This window comes from Carex rostrata, chromosome 14 (genome assembly GCF_964058835.1).
Source record: "Carex rostrata chromosome 14, lpCarRost1.2, whole genome shotgun sequence".
Taxonomy (NCBI): domain Eukaryota; kingdom Viridiplantae; phylum Streptophyta; class Magnoliopsida; order Poales; family Cyperaceae; genus Carex; species Carex rostrata.
The window spans coordinates 7,766,013-7,775,970 of NC_135931.1; positions in this window are offsets into that span (position 1 = coordinate 7,766,013).

A 9,958-nucleotide genomic window follows, 5' to 3' on the forward strand; every position below is an offset into this window, starting at 1 on the left:
ATTACTTGAGAAATTACTTAAGATATTACTTAAGAAAATACTTAAGCAGTTAATTAAATGAAACATCTGACAAAAGCATTTGGTTTTAAGAAAATACTTAAGCTTGTCAAGAAAATTTTGATGTAGTACATCCACAATTAAGTGGAAACTTGATTGTTGACAAACAGGGCCGGTTCTGAAGATTTTGGGGCCCGGGGCGGGAGATAAGTTTGAGTCCTTTATATAGAGGTGTAAATGAATAAGATATTATCCTATTTCTTTCGGATCTGAATCCGAAAAATTACTTAAATTATCTGATCTATATTTGTATCCGAGACTATCGGTATTTGTATCCATATTCGAAAAGTTATAACGGATAAGAATACAGGTTAATAATTAACTATTTGTATCCGCATCCGTATTCGTATCCGAAAAGTTACAACGGATAAAGATACGGTTTAATAATTAATTATCCATAACTATTTGTATCTGACCATTTGCACCTCTACTCCACAAGAAATGAGTTGTTAAATACCAATAATTTATTACTTATATTTTAGCTGCATGGTATTGATATATGATCGTTAATGTAGCTGGTTCAAGACTCTTTTTTATTTTTGTCCTACGTGCTTAGAAAAAAACACTATTGATCTTGAAATGATATATTCTGATTAACAATATAACATTATGAGATGAATAGTGACTAATATTTTGGTAATATGATGTATGTTTTGTATCCAACAAATTTATTATGAAAAATATTAGATCTAATTAATTAATGAAAAAAAAACTATATTTAGATATTATACTTTACTAGAATGTATATTAGTAATTTTTTTTAATTATCCGAATTATATTCATATCCGTCTGATATATAATTCATATTCTTATACATTTAATATCCGACTGTATTCGTATCCGAGACTATCCATATTCGCATCCGTATTTGAAAAATTACAACGGATAAAGATACGGTTTGATCACTATCCGATCCGTATTCGACCGATTACACCCTTACCTTTATATATATATATATTATTTTATTAATATGCCAATAGATCATTTTTATTTATAGAAAAGTTTAGAGCTTTTATATATACAAATTTTAATTTTTAATATTTTATTTATTTTCAATATATACAAATAATTTTTTTGTAATATATACATACTAAAAAAATTTTGAGGCCCTTTGAATCCTGGGGCCCGGGGCCATCGCCCTGGGTGCCCTGGCCTAGGACCGGCCATGTTGACAAATTTTTGCATAGTTTTTTTTTAGTAAAGGCTAGAGAGATCAAGCCATCCAACCATTTAATATTCTTGTTATTTAACAAAAGATTTTTTTCATCCGGATTTCGAACCCATGACCTCTCACATAAAGACCATGTGCATTTGCCACTAGACCAAAGACTAGTTCTCAATATATATATATATATATATATATATAGAGAGAGAGAGAGAGAGAGAGAGTGACTAATGTGCATTCGTATGCATATGACCCGATATGCATATATACGATCCAAATTTAAAATTTCAAAATTCAAAAAGTCGATCCGAACCGTTCATCTTGTTCTCCATATTAATATGTGCTTGGAGACCAAATTTTACATTTTTCTGATTTTTTTTACTATTTATTAAGCGACTTTGAAAATTGTTGATCCAACAGTGGCTGCTGATTTTACTGTTTTGTTAAGCCACCGTTAGATCAACAACTTTCAAAGTGGCTTAATAAATAGTAAAAAAATTCAGAAAAATATCAAATTTGGTCTCCAAGCACATATTAATATGGAGAACAAGATGAACGGTTGGGATCGACGTTTTGGATTTTAAAATTTCAAATTTGGACCGTATACATATCGGACCATATGCATACGAATGCATATTAGTCTCTATATATATATATATAAATATATTTTGCGTAGTTAGAATTTCATAGAAGCAAAGTTTTTGCTTCTAGACGACATGGTTGGCACTCGTAATTAAGCGTTACGTACCGCATGCTTTCTCTAGTGATCAGAGAAGGAAAATAAAATTTATCTCAATTGTACAACATCTAACCATGGAAATAAGAGAAGGAATAATTTTTAGGAATTGCAGTATCATATCAAAATAATCTGTTCTGACGATGTTTGATCGGAACCGTTCAATTCCATCAATTGTTGTGTGGACATCCCATCAAGATTTGTGTGATCTTTTTATCGGAACTGTTCAATCCCATCAATATTTGTGTGGATATCTTAAAGATTCGTGCAAACTTGCACACAATGCCGATGAGACGGTTCCAATCGACCGGATGGTCATTTGTCGGATGATCACTTTCGAACGGCTCCACTTGAATTTTTTAACCCAGCAGTGAAGATAGGGGTGCAAACGGATTGGATACGGATCGGATAGTGGTAAAACCATATCCGTATCCGCTTTTATTTTTCAAATACAGATATGTACGGATACGGATCGGATATCGAATATCCGTAGATTTATACAAAAATATTTTCATAATATATATTATTAAACTATATGGTATATATCTACTATTCGGATACATATAATTAAAATTCAAAATCATATTCGTATCCGTATCCGTACAGATATTCAGATGTCAGATATCCGTATCTAATTAATTTTCGAATATGGATCTAGATACGGTCGGATATTATCCGATCCGTTTGCACCCCTAAGTGAAGAGGTTAAAATCCCCTTGCCTGCCATTGGTTAAATAATTAAGCTCTGTGGACACAATTATATTGATGGGTGAAGTATAGGGGTTGACTATATATACTTGTGTTGGTAGAATATGCAAATACTCTAATCAAGTTTCATCCATAAAACTCTCTGTGAATTGATTGTACATTTTCACAATCCAAAAGTGGATAAGTGCAGTAGTTCTCCAGATTGGTGCAAGGAAGTATTTTTGCCTTTATGGGGCCGCTAATTACGAGTCAGCACATGTTCCTCAAATCTGAACTAACTTAACTAGACAGTCACAAGCACCATGGATCAATCCTTTCAAGCAGAGATGTTTTGTTTGATGTCATAAAAAAGAGGGTATTTTGTAAATTGTTTGATGTCTTAAAAAAGAGGGTATTTTCTAAATTTCCCGCAAACTGTTAGAAAGTTATTCTTCGTTGTTCATACGCACTATTATATTATATTGACAACACTCAATACGAATGTTTTTTTATGATAATTTAACAAAAATGGTTATCATAGCTAGTGTATTGAAGTCATGTCATGATGTACATCTTGTTCGAAACACGTACCGTTTGATCTTGAATGGATGGTGATATTTATTCCCGGAAGCACAATCAGTTAATTAGGTGGATTGTGGCATCACAAGTCAGCCAACCTATCACATGCTGCCATGTGAAGCAATGAAATTGGTTTTATGTGACGCAATTACTCGTACGTAGATGTCGAAATCAATTTTGTCAGCAGTCAAAACTCAAAATTCGTGCCCACAATGCCAGTTCAGTCCATTCAAACTTTCAGAGAGTGTCATGTAGCACTATCTTATTGATTGATCAGTTAACGTTTGGAAAATTTTCATTTTTTTAACATCGTGTCTAAATGTGTTGGATCAGTCCTTAGACCCGGCTTATCATTAGAGTGGAAAAAAAAATGTAATGTGCCGTCCGTGAATAATTAATTGTAGAGCTTTCATGCTATCATTTGATTAGACTTAAGTTGCAGAAAGACCGTAAAACAAAAATTTTATTTTTAACTTAAGTCAAAGATTAGAAGAGGTATGTCGGAAAGACCACCGAAAGTTCTTTTTTTTAGTCTTTCCTTAACAAAATATTTTTAATCATTTAAAGATCTATTCCTTTATTGATTTCTAAAAATTAAATCTATTTAACAATTAAATAAATTAATATAACATTTATACCTCGTTTCCAAATTCCAAATGGAATGAAGTTTGACTCGTCTCGGAGCACCAGACGTCTGATGCCTTATAGATTATCCACCAGGACTAACCAGAAAACGGTTTATTTATTTTGCCAGAAATATTGAAAATCGCGGTATTCACAAAAACACTATTCACGATCCACAGATATATTGATTCACAATAATATGCAAAAATAGGAATACCACGATCTTCACAAAAATACTATTCACGGATCCCGCAAAAACACTATTCAACAACTCACAAGATTATACGTGAATTACGTATAACTTTCTTTTTCTAACCGAAACACTATTTGGGAGAGAAAACGAGAAAGAGAGAAAATAGATATTCGAATCGATCAGACACGATATCAAGTGAACTGGTAATCTTTCTCTCTCAACCCCATGCCCTTTTATAGCCTATAGGGTCGGTTTCAAAATGACTGTTTTGTCCCTCCAAAAGTCGGTTCCAAGTAAAAAGACCAAAATGCCCTCGGCCCAATATTAATTGAATTGATTTGGACTTTGACTTTGGGCTTTTAAATTTAATTAAGGCTTAAATTCTAATGGGCTTTAATCCCAAAATATTAATCCATAATTAACATTTAAAATCCAAATCAAATAAATATAATTGTTCTGAATAATTATGCAATTGTTGTTTCGGTAACTATTATACAATGTGTCGTGCACGCTTATAAATTCACCATTGTTTTTGCTTGTCATCTATATGACATTTATAATTTAATTATATCACGTATAATTAATTATAACCTTCTTATTATTAATTATAATCAATTTATAATTAACGATAAGATTCTCTGATTATATCTTATACGGTGTGACCCGGTAGGATATGTGTTATGTTGGTAAATAGAATTAAAATTGTTTTAACTTCTACAAATCATAAGAGGCACCTGGCAAAATGCATTATGACCATCCAATTACACAGATGATGATGTACTATACAATATCACGATCCAGTAAACTATTTACTCGTGCTAATTCTTTTGTCTCATATATATCAGATCAGTTTCAAGGTAGGTGTGTGTCATCCTTGCAAACTTAATCTTTTCTTGATTTTGAGCATATTTATCAAATATGATTACTCTTGTAATCATACCGCTAGCAGATAACCTTATTCTATCAAGGGGTCTAGTGATACTATTACTCGTATAGTAATACGAGGGACAATAGTACTTTTGGTGAATATCTCTTCCTCCGCATAAGTGTATACCGAAGTGCCACCGTTATAGCTACATTTTACGGACAACGTTAGACAACACTCACACATATACATCTCTTATGCAGGAAAGATGAATACCTCATACTTTAGAACTTTACACTGAATGAAAACATTAATGACACGAATACAATTCCATTTAATGTTTCATTCGGAGTCTGTCAAATACCATGTTCCTGGAACATGTATTTATGTGATTAAAATGACATCTTTTGTCTATGATTTGTAAAATTTAATCATCTTTTAATCGACATACTAACATTATAGTGGTCAATTAGTGTTCCGGCTAATTACCTCGATTAGCGACTTTTAAGAGTATCATCTATATTATGAAGTTTCACAATTCCAGTCATGAACTCGAAATGATTCATAAATGCAATAATACCCAAGGCAACAAAATGACATTTTATTAATCATCCAATTCATGAACAAAATATATATGATAAAATTATCGTATTATTGACTTCTAGATTATTACATACTAACAATAATACACTGTAACTTTGATCTATGTCGTGTCGTGCTGTGATTAAGTTAATTTTTCATGTACCGTGATCAAAATGTTAAGGGGTAGTCATGGCACGTAAATAGTCACGTCACGCGAGTGATTACGCTGTGCCTAAACATATTGTCATCAAACGTGACTCGCGTGACTATTCGATTATAATTTAGGTTAGTTTATTCAAGATTCACTATGTAATCAAAATCTAACGGTTCTAATTACTCATGACTCGCGTGACCACATATCGTGCTGTAATTAGATCTTTCACGTGACATGACATGTCAAATTTTTTAAAAATGTTCACAATATGTAACTAACACACATGTCGTGCTGTTCCACGACGGAATCAGCTCCGCTGTATCATTTTTCCCACTCTACGTGTTATATCCACGCTTAAACGTGCCGATTTATAAAAAAAGTAGAACACAATACGACTAAGGACAAGACACATCTTGTTAGACGGCAAGACGTGTCGTGGCTTTAGCTGTGCATACCAATCTGTGTGCCCCACATGCCATGCTTTTACAATACACTAATCATAGCTAAGCAAGACAATGCAAAATAATACACATGCAACATAGAGAAGTGTAATAAGAATTAAGAAATTGAGAGAACAAGTAATGAATATGTACGTACGTCTGAATCGGCAATCATGACATTTCTTCCTATCCTTGTAGTTTTCTCAATGATGCCAATTCCTGCACTGAAAAAAGTAAAAGAAAAATATATATGTCCATTATGGCATTATGTGTGTTGTCACGTTGTTTACAGAAAAATACTCGGTGCCCTTTTTTTTTCCAAATTAAAAGAAACAAAAGAAGAAAATATTATTTAATTATGATAGCTCAAGTAGCCATATTGTAATATTGTACGCATAATAGGATATCCTATAAAGATACAATGGTATATTTGAAGTACCATAGCACCATAATTAGTAAATAAGCTATGTTAGCCTTTACTTGGTGGACTCGATTTTACGCCTGGGATGAGTTTGTCCGATTATTATAGACAGTTTTTTTTTTTTTGAAACCCTTGACAGCCATATAATTTTCATTAATATAGACAGTAATAACATGAAACTACCAAGTGTGACAGTGAACTTCCTTTCAAAAAAAAAAAAAAAAAATCATTCAAAAGTGTGACAGTGATGCAACATGCCCCTGTGCAGAATTCACATCCTCTCCAATACCTGATAAGGGAATCTTTTACAATTACTAGATCTGAACCGTCCTTTTTAACTTGGCACAAATCTCAAGGCCCAAAAATACTGCCCCCTATTGCGACCCAAATCCCAAACCGGTTGAGATTTAATCTCAAACCGTAAAATGAGAGTGATCCTCTGCAATACCAGAGAGGATACGGATTCCCCCTGTGCAATGGTACTATTTCTAAATAGCGGTGCTATAGTGTTTTTAAACCTTAAACAGAAAGCTATGGAATAAAAGTGTGTTATTTCAGCTATGACCGCTATAACAATAATAGTTGTCCGCTATTTGTGCTACGTACACACTACGCACTATAGCGCACACTATGCTACATAAGCTTTTATTTAAATGCCCAGACTGAAAATTAATTTCAATGATCAATTTTTTTCAAGATCCATATTGTTTTTGCTTTTAAATATGAAAGATAGATAGTTTATATCATAATGCTTAGGTTTTTTTTTAATAGAAAACGATATATAGTTTATGTCGTGATGCTTAGTTATTTTGAATGAAAAAAGATATATAGTTTATGATATTATTAGGAATGTTTTGAATAGCAATTTAGACTTTGTGCTGGTTCAATATGAATATTTTAATTTCTTAATTAATTTTGTGTTACTTATTGCTCTATGAAATTTTAGATAATATTAATAATTAGTAGAAATACAAAATATAATTTTTTAAACAAAAAACACTATTTAAGTAGCTTTCGCTATATAACTAAGCTGTTCGCAATAGTTTTTTTTTTTTTTTTAGCCTTTCCGCGATGATGTTGCATGAAACTCATCATGGCAAACATATAATAATTCGCAATAAGTCTTGGCTTATTGTAATGAGATAACCAAACATGGTAACCATCCTTATGTGGCATCTCATTCCTTTCAATATATATGGTTCCAGATTCCAACGTGTTCAGTCCCCGCTCGCAAATAATGAAAGAAAATTGACAGGATAAAACAGAAAAGTATAAGAATCAATGTTCTAACAAATAACTTTCAGCATTTAGAGTATGGTTTGTCTAAATTACGTACAGTATACTAATTAATGCATTAAAATAACAAATAAATCAAATATATACCGGCTCTTGATACCAGCAAGGCCTCCTCTTTCCTAAACCACTAATGCCAAATATGAGGCGAATTTTATTTTTCATGACTGATGATTCAGCCTCAGCCCTCATTAGAGGTTGAATAAAACCCGTTAAGGGTATACCCGCCCGTACCCGCCAGCTAGGGTACCCGTGCCCGAGCCCGGGTATGGGTCGAGTACTCGGGTACGCAGGTACGGGCAAAAACCGGACCAGACCCGTTATTTTAGACCAATACCCGAGTTTACCCTACCCGAGTTAACCCGTACCCGAGTACCCATACCCGTATACCCGAGTACTGTTCATCACAGTTCAAAATTCAAAAAATTTGATTTTTCCCCCCAAAAAAATCAGAAAAAAACCAGAAAAAATCAGGAAAAATCAGAAAAAACCAGAAAAAATAAGAAAAAACCAGAAAAAACCAGAAAAAAAACAGCAAAAATAAAAAATAAAAAAAAATACCCGTACCCGTACCCTCCTTATCCGTCAAGGATACACGGGTAAGGGTATAGGACGGGTAGGGTATGGGTTTTGAAAATTATACCCGCCATACCCGTACCCGAATACCCTTGTACCCGAGTATACCCGTACCCGAGACGTACCCGTACCCGAGACGGGTATACCCGGGGTACCCATACCCGCCCGAGTTGCAAACCACTAGCCCTCATGAGTATCTATATTATAAGAATAAAAAAATAAACAAAATATAACATCAACAAATAATCGTTATTTCTTTATAAATATTTTTTTTTTAAAAGTTATCACTCTAAAATTTTAATCTTGTGTGCCGAAATTCTAATTTTTTCATTCAAGCCCGCGTAAGCGATTTAGATTGCGGGTGCTTTTTTTCGTGTTTACTTGTACTTGTACTTGTACTTGTACATGTGCATGGTTAATTTCTTCAATTGTGTAATTATATATGCCCGATCGAAATTAAGCCAATTATAATTATTTTTTTACTTCTGATTTTAGTTGTATTTCATCGGTTAATGCCGTGAAGACAAATTGCCACTGAATATCTCCATATCTCCACTCTATTATTAAGCACGTTGGATGTCTGATCTGCCAATAGTTACGATTGAAAGATGAAATTTTAAATTTAATCTCAACCTTTCAATCACATAATCTGTCTTTTTTTATTAAAACATATATTTTATGTGTAAAAATCTAAATTTAGTTAAAAATATACTTGCCACATATATTGCCATACGATACATTACAATTAAAATTGAGTAGACTCTGAAATTTAGTCATATATTTCGTGTTTCCTTATTGCTCCCTTTTCAATTGAGAAGACTCTACCTTTCATTTTTTTTTTTCTTTGTTTCCTCTTCGTTTCTATGCTGGAAAACATTTTTTTCTTTATTTTCTTATTTCTCTTTTTTTTTATTATTTCTATACATATTACGGTGAGAAATCTACACTGTATAATACCCCATGGCCCCACCTTGCTCTCTCTCGATCCCTCCAACTAAAGGAATAGGAGCTTACGAATTGAATTATTAAGATAATCCCCGGAGGAACTGTAGCTATTCTCTCTGGAGTGTTAAACACTTTGTCTAATTTTTTGTTTTGTTTACGGAATTAGTTGTTTCACTCTAGGGATATTTTTGTAAAATTGTGTTATCATTTTGGAGCTTAAATTCGGATTTGCATCTTGTCAAATTGGACTTGATTAATGGTATGACACTGCAAACTTTGTTTCTTTAAATAAAGTATTTTGTTTCTCTTTGTGAAAATTGCTTGATGGAGCCACCAATTTCATATTATATCCATAGGATATACAACACGAATTTGAGATATTACCAACAAAGCAAACTAAATATTGGTATCATGTGTATCCATTACCGTTCCTCATGGTACCGGTATCATATAATCATATATAAAATTTCCTCTAGCATTTGGCAATTAGGCCCCAGCAGTGGCTTCTTGCCTCCGCAATAACGGCTTGCAAGATAAATTGTCATAATCAAAGTTTTTCTTATGACCCATTTTTTTCATATGAATTTTGATTATGTATCATTCAAAAACAATAATAACTGGTACCGGTACATGTTTAATAG